We start from the raw sequence: 16,604 nt of genomic DNA, 5'->3' as shown, positions 1-16,604 counted from the left end.
TGAATCCAAATAGTTCGATTAGCGAAAATCTGTTCCCAATCAAACGAAACTGTTCTCACCAAACTTTATTTCCATAGCTTTCTCTTGGGCAGCTTTCATCTTAATTTTAAATCAAATTTTTATGTTTTTTTGAGAGTATCATTCGAAAATTGTATTGTTTTAGTTACGAAAAGGTGTCGAAAATAGTTTTTCTCCTTAAAATTATAGTACACGCTATCAATAAATCTTTTTTAAGTTATTTACTGATGGAAAAATAATGCTTAGTTACCAAGTTGTCTTTAAAAAAACTGTTCCCAACCAAATTCGTTGGTATTAAACTGTTTTAAGTTGCATACCACGCATTTAATTGACTTTGAGGTGGCTTGGTTGCAGTAAAAAAGTTATATCTACATAAAAAAAAGTATTTAAAACTCTTCCCACACGTAAAACTAATTGTGGTTACAATTAAAGCACTTTCGATTTATCTAGATGATAAATTAATAACTGAATTTTATTAGTTAACTGTAACTATTTAATAATAACTGTTCCCACCCAAAAACTCGAAACATTTTTCTATTTTTAAATTCAATTTTAATGAAAAACAAATAAAGCTGAACAAAAAGCTACCTGGTTTAAATTTGGTTCAAGAAATATACCCGGCTAGTAGAATTACTGTTGGACTTTTAACCCAAAACAGCACGGACAGCGAAGAAATAATTATATTAAGCGCTATCGCCACCTTTCTCCATACTCACGCCTTATTTACATAAATATAATACTATACACCAACAACGCTCTTAACCCGTTCATCACCTGTAATGCATGCCTGCTCACACTTCATTAAATGCCGTTGCTCTGCGGTTGATACTTATATGTGACTGAGTACGCAGTCACCTATTTCCATACTTATCGAACAAGTGCAACCAGACGCATTCACAACTGCGACCACAACTATATGCCATAGCGAAAAAAATACGAAAAAATATGCATGTTTGCACTTATGCAGATGCTTATAAGCACTTATATTTCCCCTACACCTCGACTTGCCTACATATTTAGTGTATGCTTTAACGCTAGAATATATAGAGCAACACATTTGCAAAAGTATGCGCATTTGTTCCCAGTGTTAACTAACACCTCTGGTATTTACTTTTAAATTCCATTCCATTTACTCGTTGTTGTTGGATATTTTATATTTTTTTTTGGAAAAAAATATGCAAAAGAAATTCAAAACCATCCACACCACATGTCACATTGCAACATTCGCCGCAGTTGGCTGGATAACATGAATTCTGTGAATCGCGCGAGAGCGTGAGGGGACCATAAGCAACACAGCGCGCTGGAAAAATAAGTCAAGTGCGTACAGGTGAAGAATTCCCGGATTATATTACATTCAACTGGTGACTAAAAGCTAACACAACTAGGGACGGCGTTAGCGCCGAACACTACGAGTGCCACGTATTTAGAACAAGCATCCCAACCGGCTTATGGTGCCAGCAGCCAAGAGCGGTGTGGTGCACAATTTAGCTCGCCGTTTGCAACAGTTGGCCTATTCGCTATGCCATTTGTATTTGTTGTTGTATGTTTTGGTATTTCTAGGTAATTTGAGTTGTTGCTCGATACTTTTTACTCGGCTGTTGCTTCGACACCTCTTCTTGACGCTGTAATAGAGCGTGTTGGAAATGGCTATCCGAGTTGCCGGTGCTGATGCTTGAGTTGGAGTTGCGCACATGAAATTTATGTCAATTAAAATGTGGAAAATTAAAAAAAATATTATAATTATTTCTTCAAATTTAAGACGTGGCAGCTGATGAAACTTTTTTCTTGGAAAGTTTTGGAAATTAAAAATGGAATAATCTCAAATGTCGCTCGCAAATATGTATACATGGTTAGGATGACTTTGTTTATGTGGAAAAAGCTCAGGTAGCTTAAGAGCTACATGAGCTCGGGTTTCAATTTTGTAAATACATAGTTTGAAATTTTTAGTTAGTGCAGTTAGGATGAGGACTTGGACGATGAAGAATACAAATGTTTGGCAGATTGTTCTATCAGTTCACTATATACTGGCTTCGCCCACTCTTAGAGAAATGCCATCGAAATAAAATTTCCGAAACGTTTTTACTAATGTGGACCAATTTAGATTTATATACGTACATGAAATTTATCTTAGTATTTTATTTTTTTAACAGAACAACAGTGAGATCATTCTGTAACGTTTTGAGTATATCAGGTGAAGAATAAGAAATTAAGTGTGAAGCTTTCCCTCAATTAAAGGTAAACTTTTACCATAAATCGGCTTATTTAACTGCCAGGGTCCTTTCAGACTGCTTGATACCCTCAACTTTTTAACTATTTTTGACGAAATTATTTATTTTTTTAGACTTTCTATTTACCTATTTGTGGCCTCAATTAATTAAGAATCCCTTAAGTGCATATACTTATAGTATGTATGTAGTTATATAAATTTCCAATCATCAAAATTGAGAATCACATCTTATTCATTGACGTATTTTCCTGCGACACCCACGCTTTATTTTTCACGCTAATAAGAACAACAATAACAAAAACGGCATAACAATGACATCAACATTAACCATTAACCACAATAACAACAAGTCATAACAGCGGGCGTGTAATAAACGCCGTTGGCGCAACTACAACAAATACACATACACATCTATACATACTTACACACACACAAACACAGATGCACAGAGGCACTCACAGACTTCGCGGCTTACAACAATATTTATAAGCCAAACGAGCTGCACACTTGTCAATTAATGCGGCGAATTGAAATCAAAACAAATCCACAATCAACAACAACATATAACACCTCGTAAAATACGCTGAAACGCCGATCCGATTGGAATATGAGTGCTGGAGTGCGGCTTGCAAGCGGAGAGGCAATAATGGCAATATTTTGATTGTGACAAGGCAATGTTTTTATTACTGCTTATGGTGTTCTGTTTTGTTGTTGTACGTAATTATTCGTTGGTAACGACTTACAGGCGAGAATTTCGTGTTTTGAGGCTTACTGACAAATAACTGTTGTAAGTGTATGTGTGCCTTAAGTCGCTAGTGTTGACTTAAGTCGCGGCTTGTCAGCCGAATCACGTGTGATTTGACCACTACAAAACCAAAAGAACAACAGCTTCATGTTGACGACAGATAACCCTCTGCAGTAGAAGACAGACAATAAGATAATATGAGAATGTCGGTTCGAAAAGACGCTGGTGTCGTCCGCGGACTTGTAACAGAAATAAAACTGTCGTAAAATTAAGCCGCGCTTAAGCTCGACTGTACGGTGGGTTCTCAATGCTTTGCAGCTCTCTGCATTTGTTTATACAGCTTCGTACTTAAGCTAGCTTCGCAGTCTGTCAACTGTCTGTCTGACTCTGGATCCAGCTCTTCACTCACACGTCTCACGTGTCAGCACTTAAGCTGCTTACCGCCGGCACTAAAGGCGACGCCACCGAACGTAAAGCGAGCTTACTCATTGCGTTGACTGGTAACGACCAGAAAAAGTAGTAAGAGCATTAAAATTAAAGAAGTTCGAAATGTGGTAAAAACAAATACAATTTCATAAGCTCAAGGAGGTCTATAAAATGTTACTAATTACTAAACATTTATTTCCTTCTAGAGATTTTTTAATATTTGTTGATGTTCAAACTTATTTCTGTTTACCTAAGTACTTTCAAGTATATATACACATATATTTTGTATAAAGCACCTTGTTTCGTCACCGTTATATAAGCTTGGCTTAATGAAATATATCCCCTTCATGAACATATGCTTCCAGTAACATTCGACTCCGTCACACTAGTTGCTTGAATGCTCAGTATTTCAGAAGTTCAGTTTGCTCTATTCGAAGCCTTAAGTTTTCAACAGTCACATCTGCATGAATTTTTCAAATCAAATCCGAATGCTTTCTTCATTTAGCTTTGCAGTTCGTTAGCAATAATGTTTTAAACTGGCCAATCTTTCTTCAAATGCTGGCCCAAATATTCAGTACTAATTTCGCAGCGAGGAATTTCACATAAAATTCGCAATTTTCTGTGGATAAAACTCAAGGTATTCAGTGAGATGTTTGAATGTCCTTAAATCATAGAATGAAGGCGTATTGTTATTCCGTTCATTTAGAAGCATTAACTATAAATATATTCACTTTGTAAAATACCCTGGGACATTACGATCAGAGTGGGTAGTAAACTTTATTGTCGATATACAACAGTCGTTGTGTTTTTGCGTGAGTACCTGGCTTACCCCAAGGTGTTTAAAAACATATAGATGAAAATAATGCGTTGATCAGCGGCCCACATAATACTTGCAAAAACAAAGTGGTCAGGTAGAAGGGTCACCTTTTCCACCTTGTTCGGGTTCGATGCCGACCTAAAACCTCTGCCGTGCTGAGAGTTCGGCACACGGCCAAAGTGCGACTTCACACTAAACTGAATTTTCAATTATACTTACTATTAGGTTTAAACCACAGGCACCACGAATCTCCTCAAATGTGCAGATTGAAGCGAACTTCAAAAGCTAACTGATCCTCGTGGACATTGTAGCTTTCGTTACTATCAGTTGAGCACCCATCAAACTCAAACACATTGAAATGCCTTTTCTGTAGAAGGAATGTCATTCAAGTTCTATAATATCAGTTCAAGCTGAGTATTATAACACTATTTCCCTCATAACTTTGCTGAAGTTTTGAGCCAAGCCAAAGAATAGATAAGGTGCATATTGAATTTTGGTCGCCTCTTATTTCATAAGAAGTTATGCTGGTCAAGTCAGGTAACGTAAAATTTTTTAAACGTAACTAATATCGACTTGAATGACCCTACTACAATTGTTGAAGGTACATATGTACACCGAGATATTTCAACTTCATTCCGCCAAAAACGAAAATACATTTGTTATTTTACCTCGCCTTCTTCTATACACTTTGGCAAGATGTATTCGCTTGTGAGCCTATCGAACAGTATTTAGTCAGTACATCTACATTTACGGCGAATGTATTCTGTTAACAGTACTTTGTTTCTGATTGTTGGCCAACGTTTGCTAAGCTCACGGGAGGTTCATAGATGCACCGCTAGAGCGTAAGATGACAGAATAGTACCACTTTATTCCCAATCTGATGAAATTTGTGTAAGGGTGCCCTCTCTAACAAGTTCATCAGTTTTCACTCTCTGAAGAAAGCTACACTTCAGAGCGATAAATCTACTACTAGCTTCATGGCAGCCTTCTTTGCTTGAAATACACTGCAGTGGCCACATCGCCAGAAGCTCCAGTCTGGGTTATATAAAATAAAGATTTTTAAAGTTACTTTACAGCTTGTCGTTTCCTTAGCCCGGGAAACTAATTATAAAATACATAAAATGCCCTCCGAGACCAAAAACTAATGATTTTTTATCAGAATCAGGTAACACCTGGATCTTACTTAAACAACTGTGAACGTTAGCCCTTTATAATATCTAAAAACCCTAAAATGAATCAGCAGACCCTTATCATTTTGAGCTTATTACAATATTGAGCCGCACTGCACTGTTGACAAGTGAGTAGTTTCCTGGTTGAACACGTTTTACTCTGGGTCAGTAGGATTTTTCAGTAGTCTAAATTCCTTTTCTGGATGAAGTTGTATTTCGGAGCCGTGCTAAACATCTACTGCTACCTTAATGGCATTATATTGTGAAAGTATTTAAAATGCCTGGGATGCTCCTACTCCATTCGGTAAATAAATGTGTGAAATATATGGGAACTAACGGGTGATTTTTTTGAGGTTAGGATTTTCATGCATTAGTATTTGACAGATCACGTGGGATTTCAGACATGGTGTCAAAGAGAAAGATGCTCAGTATGCTTTGACATTTCATCATGAATAGACTTACTAACGAGCAACGCTTGCAAATCATTGAATTTTATTACCAAAATCAGTGTTCGGTTCGAAATGTGTTTCGCGCGCGTGTTTTGTTGAATGGCTACGTAAATAAGCAAAATTGCCGCATTTGGGGTGAAGAGCAACCAGAAGCCGTTCAAGAACTGCCCATGCATCCCGAAAAATGCACTGTTTGGTGTGGTTTGTACGCTGGTGGAATCATTGGACCGTATTTTTTCAAAGATGCTGTTGGACGCAACGTTACGGTGAATGGCGATCGCTATCGTTCGATGCTAACAAACTTTTTGTTGCCAAAAATGGAAGAACTGAACTTGGTTGACATGTGGTTTCAACAAGATGGCGCTACATGCCACACAGCTCGCGATTCTATGGCCATTTTGAGGGAAAACTTCGGACAACAATTCATCTCAAGAATGGACCCGTAAGTTGGCCACCAAGATCATGCGATTTAACGCCTTTAGGCTATTTTTTGTGGGCTACGTCAAGTCTAAAGTCTACAGAAATAAGCCAGCAACTATTCCAGCTTTGGAAGACAACATTTCCGAAGAAATTCGGGCTATTCCGGCCGAAATGCTCGAAAAAGTTGCCCAAAATTGGACTTTCCGAATGGACCACCTAAGACGCAGCCGCGGTCAACATTTAAATGAAATTATCTTCAAAAAGTAAATGTCATGAACCAATCTAACGTTTCAAATAAAGAACCGATGAGATTTTGCAAATTTTATGCGTTTTTTTTTTTTAAAAAAAGTTATCAAGCTCTTAAAAAATCACCCTATACAATTATGTGTGTCGGTATTTCAAATCCTGGTCGAACTAACTGTAGGATAACAAAGTGTCACGGTTTTCTAATAACCGTCGGTGTTTGTCAGAAACTATAAACTTTCCTAGACAACAGAATGCATAAGCACCTACCAAACAAGCTCTCGGAGCTTTTGCTCAGTATCCATCGAATGTGTGTGACTTTGAGGTCTCCTGCCGGAAAATAATTCTTCTCCTATAAGCCACTTGTGAGCGATCGCTTCCTTCAGATGGTTCAATTGTTGACAGTGCAGTTTCAAATTAAGAGTTTAGTAGTTGGGAAGCAAATCATGAGCCCAGCCCATCAAACACATAGTAAAAGCTTCTTGACCATCAGACAATACTAAGCCAAGCAATGACAAAAGCATTATTCCTATGAAATCTTATCTTTCTAACGAAAAATAAGACAATATATTGAAAGATAAGTATTTCTTGTAACATGTATATAATCATATATTAAAAGTTCCTGGCGAATATAGTGGTTCCCAATCATATCCACACCCCTCTGAATTTCGTATGGTATATTCGGCCCCTATAAATTATTTGAATAAATTTCTTTTGGTTCACAGTTTAATTTATTAGCAGCAAAATATTTGAAATATTAAAATTTTATATTCAGAATTAATTTTCCGTAAGTGTATACAATTTTCGCTCATTCCATAATTCATGAATTTATTTACGAAAATATGAAATCGTAAAAAAAATAATAACAGAAAATTCATTGTCTGTTTATGCAAATGAATGTGCATTCCCAATGATGCAACACAAAGCTATGGTGCGGCAAAGAAATGCAACGAGCGGCAAGCCACACACACCGCACACATGCCACACGCCCCACCGTATGCAAATAAACCCCCACAAATATGTAAATAAATGTTAATATGCGACCATAAGTATTTATAGTTGATAATTTAATTTGCAAGTAGTATTAAGTGTTTGTTGTTGTTGTTATGCGAACACTTGTTGCAATCAAATGCACTTGAACGACACACGCACACACCGACCCGCCAGCTCAATGGTTGGCATTGAGTGACACTCAACAGCTGAAGTGCAATAGTTGTTGTTGGCGGCGAAAGCTGCGCAACTGAGGATGGGCAAAGTGAAAGGTTGCGAATAACTGCAATGTATTATGGTTGTTGCTGTTGTTATATATGTGGGTGTTTGAAGCGGTGAATGGCAGTGAGTGGCTCTGTGACTCTTCTTTCTTTTTTTGTTTCTGCATACTTCTCAGAGCTGAGTGTGCTGATGTGGTGGCACTTGCAGACAACATCGTAAGCGGCGTGATGTAGTTGTTATTGTTGCCGCTGATGACTGATGGTTCTTGATTATAAGTTAAATTATAGTTTTCTTGCTGTACTATTTGTTTTGGAATTGTGTTGACGTTGGCATTTGAAGTTGCTCGAGTGTGGCAACTTCACGCTGGACGTTTGGTGAATGGATACGCTGACTGCCGCTGTTGCTGCCGGTGCTGTTGCTTGCAGCTGTCATTTCAAGTATTTCTCTAGTTTCAACTTGAATTCTATTAGGGATTTCCTTTTGAGTGATGTGAGAAAATTTTCACATTCTTTAATTGCTTTCACAGTTGTGTGAACACTTATTAGCAATGTGGGCGGAAGACTCTCAAGCGTCGAAAGGAGTAACGTAATACTGATTGTGCTACAGCTGATAGATGTATTAATTTCAGATTCATCGTTACACACACCTTTTACTGGTTAAATATGTTAATTTCAGATTCAGCTAATGTCGTGATGCTGGCAATTCATATCTAGCCTAACATGAACCGTCAGATATGAAATTTTCACAGTAACTCAAACGATCCTCAAAAACAAGAAAGAATGCTAACTTCGACTGCATCGAAGCTATACTAGCCCTCACCGGTGCATTTATTATGTCATAAAAGAGTATACAACGATGTATATTTTTATTTTGATCGATCACTTCATTTGGCAGCTACATCCATCCATTAAGAAGTGAGATTCCCCGAGATTAACAGATTTGTACCCATAGAAAACTGAAGCACTCTCATTCAAAAGAATATATAAACACAAGTAAATACATCTGGATGGACAACATATGGAAAATGAGAAAAGAAAAAACTATTAATTGTTTGTTTAACAAGAGTATATGTGCTTGTGATTAGAGAGAAAGCTGTCGTCGTCCTAAATGGACTGAGCTTACTCTCTTCTATAACTAAAGCAAGCCATGCTGCGAAACAAAGCAGAGGAAGTTCTTACTGAAGATGAGCGTACACTCAGGGAACTGCCGTATGACTTATACTTTGTACATTCTATTCTGAGCTATTTAAGATTCACGGGAGACACCTTCAGTAATATATTTTTGTGACGGAACATTAAAGTATTATTATACCCCAGCAGGGTATAATAATTTTCCATGGAGTTTGCAATACTCGGAAGTAAACCTTTCAAAGTACACATATGCAGGCATATATATATTGTACTCGTATATAAACGATCTTTGTGAGGAGCTGAATCGATTTAGCAATGCCCTCTGTATATACGTCTCTCTGTCTGTATTTTTGCATAGTTTATACGAACTAGTCTCCCAGGTTTCCAGAAGTTGACACACATTCTTTTCTTTCCAAAAAGTTGCTGATTTTGGAACTGCCGATATTGGATATAACAGCTTTACAAGCTGTGCGATCAGAGTCAAGTTAAATATCCTTGCATATCATGATTTGTTATGGGAAATGCACTTATGCAGGGTATTAAGTGTATTAAACTTCGATGCAGCCGAACATGACAAATATATCCGCAAACTCCTCTCATGCTGAAGCTCAAACTGCTGCATTTAGTGATGAACCAGACAACGAAACATACCATGTTGCTTTTAGTAGCAAAGGGTAACAAACGAAAGATAATGCCGTCTCAACAAATCAAGACCTTAGGGAAAGACACACCTTCTTTCAAGGGACGTTACGAAGAGAGTTAACTTTACAAAGAAGTTTAGTGGAGGAGCTTATGCTGAACCGCCTTTCAGTTTGTAATCATGTACATCTAATCTGGGTGCCGGGGGATATAAAGTGGTAACAAGCAATGAGTTGGCCAACGAACGTGCCCGCTGTGCTATAGCTTCCAGGTTGATGGGGACAGAACCATACATCATAAAGGAGTTGTTCCTCCCTGAGGAGCGAGGGAGGAGAGAACGGCACCGCCAGCATGCAGCAGAAATGTGACATGCCAAGCTACCGTTGAGAGGTTACACTTATAAGGTTAAGAGATATGATCAATTACTCCCGAGACAAATTCCGTCTCCTTGTCGCGCTCTATTCAAGATGCTACAGGCCCTGAAAGCACTTGTTCAACATAAGAGTAGTTTCTTTCGCAAACTGCCGGTTTTGCCACATGGAACAAGAAACTCTAGAAAACCTGATTCTAGATTGCCCAGAAATTTGTAAAAGTTCAAGGCCCTAGGATCCATCTACGTGGACAGGGATCGTATTAACTCAGTCGCGGACAGTAAGCTCCTCGAATTATTAGTGCTGGATCTTTGTGATCATGATATGGGAACAATAAGTTGCAGTGTAAGAACCCAATTATTTTCTTTCTAAACTGCAGTAGCCAAAATTCTTCTTAAAATGTTATATTGGCTGTGATGTATACTGATTCCAGATTTTTACAACTTTTTAGTATTTTAAACTCACCAGTTGTTAAAATTTAAACATTCTCAACATTTTAGCTTTCATGATATGGAATAAGTCATATTTATTATATATATTTAATCAATAACTACATATTCGTCATTAAATATTGTTTACCTTTTCTCTCATTGCAGCGCAAAAACTATTAGCAACGCGTGAAAATCAGCGCCATTCAATACAAAATATTTGGTAAGTCAATTAAAATTGCATAAATAGTAAATCCACAAATAAATTGCCGATTTTCGCATAAATATTTTAAGCACACGCAAATCAGGCTTAATGTACATTCTAATCCAAACAGCGAGTCGCGGTGCACCACAGCGTATGCGCAACATTTAGAAACCCACAAGCACACACGAACAAATACCCACATATATACATATGTACATATACTTGTTAATAATGCGAATCAAAGAAATCACCAACAATTAACTATTCAATTGCCACATTGACAAATCACTAATTTTCATAAAAGATTAGCAGCGTGTCGGCGATATTTAGCGGCAATCAAAATAATGAAAATCCATGCAATATTCAGCATTTATTTACTTATCGCACTCCATAGCGCGTTTGTTTGGTGACTGGCTGCCACTGATTGCAGCAAACATGCGGCACGAGTTTGCTAATTAGTTTACTCAAATTGCTGTTGAACATGAAAAATGCATTAAAAATGGTTGTTGCATGCAAAATTTCCGATGAATAGCCAATATTGGTAAATACTGTGCGCGCGGTAATGAAATTAGTAGCAATAAAGATTTGTAAAAAAGTAAACAAAAAATGTTGGCATTTCTGATCACTTAAATATGCAACCGGTTAGCTATAACGGCTGCGGCAGTTTGAATAGTTTGCAACACTTGCAACTAACCCACTGTAGTTTGTGCGCTTAACCACACAATTTACAAATTGTCGTTGCAATAAATAGTTAGCCAATAAATAGCGGTTATATTATATAATATGTTGTCAACAGCGGCTTAGCGGTTTATTAAGCTTTTGACTCACGTACTCGTATAAGCTGAAATAAATGACGTGGGATGTGTGGTTCATAACTAGAAATATCAAATCACTTACAGCAACGGGCATATTAATAAAAATTGTATTTTTATGCGTAACTTGGCTTATATAACCCCACTTTTTTAAATTTCATGGTTATATACGAGGTATGACAATTAAGTAATGAGACTGATTCCATAAAAACCGTATATTTGAAAATTATTCTACAACTCTGCCATCCCCTTCAAAGTAGTCCCCTTGGGCAGCTATACAGCGATTCCAGCGCGTTTTTCATGCTTCGTAACATTTCTGGAACGCTTCGACTAGGATGTCCGCGAGTACCCTCGTCACGGCCGCCTGGATGTCCGTAATCGACTCAAAATGGGTTCTTTTGACCACCGATTTTGTTTTAGGAAACAAAAAAAATCACAAAATGACATGTCGGGCCAAGAAGGTAGCTGTTGCAACACGGCGATCCCTTTAGAGCCCAAATACTGGGACACGCTGAGGGCGGTGTGGCACGGCGCGTTGTCGTGATGAAGGATCCAGTTTCGAGCGATGTCTGGGCGCACCCTGTTCACTCGTTCGGTTCGCAATCTTTCGAGTACTTGGCAATAGTAGACTTGATTCACAGTTTTTTCCGGTGGAACGAGTTCTTTGTTGACGATTCCACGGCTATCAAAAAAAGGCAATAATCATCGTTTTCACCTTCGACTTGCTCATGCGAGCTTTTTTCGGACGTAGGGCGCGCAAAGACAACCATTGTGAGCCTGGGTACGACCAAGAGCACTATCACCATACACTCTTACAATTTTAGCGTATGTTTCCGAAGCTATTTCGCCCAATCTGGCGCAAAATTTTATCGCGATGCGTTGCTCTTGATTTCGTTTTTCCATTTTCGTGACGAGCACTACAAACACACGTCTACTCAACTTGACGCAGCAGGCGAATTAAACAAGCTAGAGCGATGGTACATATATCCATGGAGAGGGTCACAGGTTTACCACAAGCGCGGCAATAGAATTAGTATCATTACTTAATTGTCAAACCTCGTATTATAATAAGAATCTAAGTTCCTCCTGATAAATGGTGTCGATAGAGATTTGTCTTTATTAATACGAAGTAGTAACATATTTATATCCCGAACTTAGTATATTAAGTTTGCCGTGAAATTTATAACTCCTAGAAGAAAGAGTCGGAGACCCTATAAAACATATATGTATATAAATGACTGGCGGGACGAGATGAGTCAATTAAGCCATGTCCGTCTGTTTGTTTACATAAACCCGAACTAGTTTCTCAGATTTTGAAATACCGATCTAAAATTTTACACACGATCATTTCCCCCAAGAAGCTGCGCATTTGTCTATTGATATCGGACCAATATAATATGTAGCTGTCATTCAAACTCAACAATCAAAGCAAAGGGCTTGTATAGAAAGCTACTTCGTTTTATGAAATATTTTCCCAAAATTAGAATGGGTTTTTTCTAAGTCAATCGCGTCATCTCCCAAGAATTTGTTCAAATTCGGACCACTGTAGCACAGAGCTGTTTTTTGTTTTTGGTGTGGTTGAGCTCTTTATGGATTGCTCGCAAGATAACGTTTTCTCTCGGTCCGACACAACTATATAGTCTAAATGGTTCAAATGTCGATCCGTTGTGACATATTTGCATCTTGTTGCTCAAAGGAAATGAGCTTTGCCCGAGCTCTGAGAATATTATGACTTTCATATTATACCTTTATGCCTTTTGAGTTTATATATGTAGATAAGTTTCTAACTGAGAAATGAAAGCACATTATCACTGTAGTAGCGGTAAGTGGGTCTTAAGATATCTATAAGCATCTTTGGAAATCTCAAACATTGTATGGTTTCACATATGGATTCTCGAAATCAATTAATGAATTGTTGGCTTTTTTCATTTTTATATTGGTGCATACATATTTTGCGTATAGATTAAAGCCTGTACAAAATATGCTATCAAAAGATTAAGGAATTTTCCAAGCGCTTACAAGGTACTGTCATTAGCAGCTCAAGTAGGTTTTCCGTAGCTATTAAGGTTGTTTATCAGCTAACCTAACCTAACCAAATATATTATTGATTTATAATTATATCATTGAAGATTAAAGTCCTCTGAACGCGAAGGCTCATTCAAAGAACATTAAAAAATATTATCGAAATTGAAAAAGGACATTGCGCATTAAGTGATGAAACAAAATTTCTGAATTTTTATAGCTTCATTGTTTTCAATCGAACTAAGTTTTGTATGTGGAAATTTATAAAATAAAATTGCTGAACCACTGACCCGCTGAACCACTGTATTTACATCAGGTACGGACCGTACTGCATGTTTCATTTGGTGAATAATAAACCTTGATCACTCCTTGTCCTACTGTTTTAGATGCTATATTTTTGTATACGTAGTATATTTGACCGGCATCTGAGCTTCTAACCGATTTTTCTGTAAAAACAGTTGAAGTATATATATTATAGAAACCAGCAATGATCAATCATAATTTCCTGTATCTTCTACTGAAGCATTGAGCCTAAAGCACTAGGGTATCTATCTATACTACAGACGGAACGTTCTAGCTTAAGAATTTTTGAATTACTCTTTCTCTCACCTCACTTTGGAAATGCTGGTCTGGGGTTTAATGAGATAAAAATCATCTTCAATAAGTCTCTCGGGGTATAGAGATAATCCTCAAGTTTGATGTGAAGTTTTGTGGAAACACTACATAAATTATCAAACCAAATTATAGTACCATAAACTAAATAAAAATTATAAACACTCAGTGAGGGTCAATGCACTTTATTCATACACTACCCAAAGCTGTTTCCCCATATGTCAGTGTTCGCAAGCAAATAGCGTAAAAAATTCTGTGAGCGTGAAAGCATGAAATTGCTATTTTGCGGCCAACGGTACAGCAGCGTGCCAAAATCCTAACGTGCCCCACTATAGTACGACCTTGTCTACACCAACGCCGCCGCAGACGAGACGCATTCACAGAGCGCAGCAGCGGCTGTTTGCTTGTTTGGTTGGTTGTCCGGTTCTTCGCACTCAACCAAATGTGTTTTAATTGCATTCGCACATTCGTAGCTGGCTACTTTGGTTGCTTAACATTTTAAATAGATGTGTTTTTTTGTCAATTCGTTTTGTTAGCCGCTGTGAAGGCTACTGTATGGCCACTACTTATGCGACTGATGCGTTCTAAGCTCTTTCGCCAAACACCTTTAATTGGTTTAATGCATCAGACGATGACACGCATCACACAATGAGCTGGTCGACATGCCAAATATCTGTTGGGATATATGTACATACATACCTATTAGACTACTAGTTGAATTCATGATGAAACCAGTGAACTTCAGTAGACTTTAGTAGTAGTTTTAGTAAGAGATTAATAGTAGTCAACTGTGGTATTTTCACGGGTTTAATTCGGTATTAAAAACTACTCAGTGGTGTTAACTCACAGAGGAAATATAATTTGACTGTAAGTTCATAATATATATTTTAATGTCAGAACGAACTTTGTGAAGTTCTGAATTGCTTTAATAGTGAAGAATTGATTAATTTCATAATACATGAAATTGCTTCAAAAGTTTTAGCAGAAACAAAACTGCGTCAAACCATCTATGTCTTGAATGGACCATCTAAACAAACAAAAATTCATTGAAGCGAGCTGTTGGCCTTGAAATGCACATACACCCATAAAGATTATGGAATCCCATCAAATTTACCCAGATACATTTTTCAATGATTACTTCTATGGGTTCGAATATCTGAAATTCAATATATTATTTCATATATTATCGGAGAAAAGCCGTCAGTTATAAGTAGTCTTGGAACACTACCAATTTAGTACGTTTCATATAATTTTTCGGTTTAATATGGTGTCTCGATGAACTAGAAATGGGAATTGAGTAATGTGGTAGGAGTCAGCGGGCTCTTACCCTTAAGAATATATTCTTGGGGACAGAATCGGCCCTAAGGACGATGAAGCTTTAAAACATTACCTTTGCAAATATCCAGCCTGCCTTCAGTTGGGTCGGAACATCATACATGTGTTTCCAACTGTTCCAAACAAATTGGAATTGAAGGTTAATGGTAAAAATAACTCATGTTTTTTTCTATAATCAAGTTTACTTGAAAATTATATTTGTAGTTTCAGGCCAAGCATTCTTGCGACTTTTTCTTATGAGAAGAGTGACCGTTTTCGCATACGTAATCCTCAGACCCAATCATCATATTAGCGAAAATGAAATCACGTCGAGGTCCAGTTTAGGCAACATCCAGCCATGCTATCAGCTGCAATACTGTATGAAACTTATTGATTCAACAAGATATCTTCACGAAATTTGCAATGTATTATTGGTCAAAGTAAGATTAAATTTTCCGAAGAAATTGTTCGTTGTTGATCACAACGTTAAAGGCAGACACACTGACCAGTCAAAATAAAGTTCCTGTGTGGGAACATGTTTTAGTTGGAGGGATATCTTCTCGACATTTGGTATATTTTTCGAATAATATATGAGGATCGCATCATCAAAGCAGATATGTAGCTCTTATTCAAACGCACATAGATAAAGATTCTTCTATAGATTTTTCTTATTCTCCATTGCGTAGACACCGCTTACTCAGTTATAGCAAAGTTTACAAAAGAACATCAGTGGTTCCTCCTTGTCGCTGTCAGGCACCAATTGAAGATTACAAGTATTGCCAGGTTCTTCTTCACCTGGTCTTTCTAGTAAGGTGGAGTTCTTCCTCTACACCTGGTTACTCCGACGAGTACTGCTTGCTATATCCTTAGAACTAGAGTGTTTTCATCCATTTGGACAACATGACCTAACTAGTGTAGCCGCTGTCTCGTTACAATTCGCTAAACTATGTTAATGTCGTCGTAAAACTCATAAATTTTTTTAACTTTAATTAGCGTCCGTAGAATACCAGTGGCCTTTGTACTGAATGTTTACGGGAATTCCGTATCTTTGAAGATTCCATTATTCAGACAGACATTTACTGAATATTTCACTACAATTTGGTTTAGGAAAACGGAACGAACACAGATGTCTATACAGTCAAAGATCATGAACTTGGCACAATAAACAACAACACCAACGAGATATGTTTCTGGCTTCAATTCAAATTCATTTTCAGACACTTATTGAGATTTCGAAATAAAAATAGTTTACGGAAATGATTATCAGCTGTCGCCACAAAAGCTTTTATGGCACTTTCGAAACTGGTAGTTTCAGCATTATTTCGTAATTTTAGCGTATTTTGGA

At 37.4% G+C, this 16,604-nt stretch overlaps 1 long non-coding RNA gene across 1 annotated transcript in view; it reads left to right on the top strand.

Moving 5' to 3' along the window:
* LOC125778778 (uncharacterized) overlaps positions 1 to 16,604 on the top strand; it is a 124,823-nt gene that overhangs the window by 60,918 nt on the left and 47,301 nt on the right. The window contains exon 3 of the long non-coding RNA XR_007422912.1: positions 10,463 to 10,517. This is a non-coding gene — a long non-coding RNA (uncharacterized LOC125778778). The remainder of the gene's footprint in view (positions 1 to 10,462; positions 10,518 to 16,604) is intronic.

The sequence above is a fragment of the Bactrocera dorsalis genome, chromosome 5 (assembly GCF_023373825.1).
Source record: "Bactrocera dorsalis isolate Fly_Bdor chromosome 5, ASM2337382v1, whole genome shotgun sequence".
In the NCBI taxonomy this organism is placed as follows: Eukaryota; Metazoa; Arthropoda; class Insecta; order Diptera; family Tephritidae; genus Bactrocera; species Bactrocera dorsalis.
This window is presented reverse-complemented; position numbering and strand designations above follow the sequence as displayed.